Below are 1,238 nucleotides of genomic sequence, written 5' to 3'. Positions count from 1 at the left end.
TTTGATTTGTTCCAGTTTATTAATACTGGTGTCTCAAATAAGTTTAGCTGCAACCTGTATTCTGTAGATAGGCTTTATTGTACTTCTGTATATGTTGAAGACATTTCAGCTTATTGTATATAACTTTATGAAAACTGATTTACATGACAATGTCAACCATTTTAAGCCAAAGTTCATTTTATTAGTAGCTGGGCAGTACACTGGATATGCACTGCTGTCAAGGGTATGAGACATCCTTCCCCAGATTAGGCTGCACACAGGCCTCATCATAATGGAGTCTTGGGCCTAACTCCTTGGGCATATTTCCTCCAGTCCCTATACTCTTGTTAACTGCCCTTAGCACTAGTTATTATTTACAGGAGCACACACAAACAATTTCTGGTGTATGCTGGAAGAATTTCCTAGCTACACACAGCTTTTTTCATAGCATGGTAATGTTGTAGTCACACTGGAATGGCCAGGAACATCCATTTATCTGCAGGGAGTTGTCCCAAACAACCTAAGCTAAGCAGAGATGGGAGACACAACTTGTTACAGTGGTAAATAATACTGTATCACATTATTTTTTAGTGTTTGTTTACCAAAAAATTGTAAATTGGCTATGACAGGCCCCTTTTTAGTATATGCTAGTAATACAGAAATAGTAAAAATACCAATCATAAGAACTTAATAGTGAATAAATAAACAATAAGTCAACAGTGCAGTTACATGTTAAATGAGTAAAGGAATAACAAAAGTGCACATAGAAGAATAAACATTTAATTAAACACTCAGGAACATTTAAAGACTCTTATCGAAGCTAGCTACATACACCTAACTAGCTTAAAAAGTACTGATCCCTTTACTGTTGTAAGTTCTTAAAATAAAACACAAAAGAAGTTGCAGATGTCAAACTTACAGGGAAGTGGTCTAATTGATATCTTCCAAGCAAAGACAAGGCAGAACAAAGACCTGACTCATATATTTATATGAATTTCAGGTCAGTTCTGTTCATAGAATTCATACCTCTCAACTGTACAAATTAGTTAACCATGGGGACTGGTAGATGCCGGATAACTGTAGTTGCTGGTTGCTTGAGAGTCACTATTAAAAATAGGCCTAACAAATACTGTACCCTATACTATTTGTTTGCTTTGTCTTGTTCTCAAGTTGGGGAAAGAGAGAATCTATTCCTATCTTCCTTTTTAAAACCCTAAAACTCTAAACACGTAAGGTATGTTTCTGCGGGGGTGGGGGGC

Source organism: Protopterus annectens, chromosome 1.part2 (genome assembly GCF_019279795.1).
Source record: "Protopterus annectens isolate FY-2018-M chromosome 1.part2, PAN1.0, whole genome shotgun sequence".
In the NCBI taxonomy this organism is placed as follows: Eukaryota; Metazoa; Chordata; order Ceratodontiformes; family Protopteridae; genus Protopterus; species Protopterus annectens.
Note: the sequence above shows the minus strand (reverse complement) of the source record.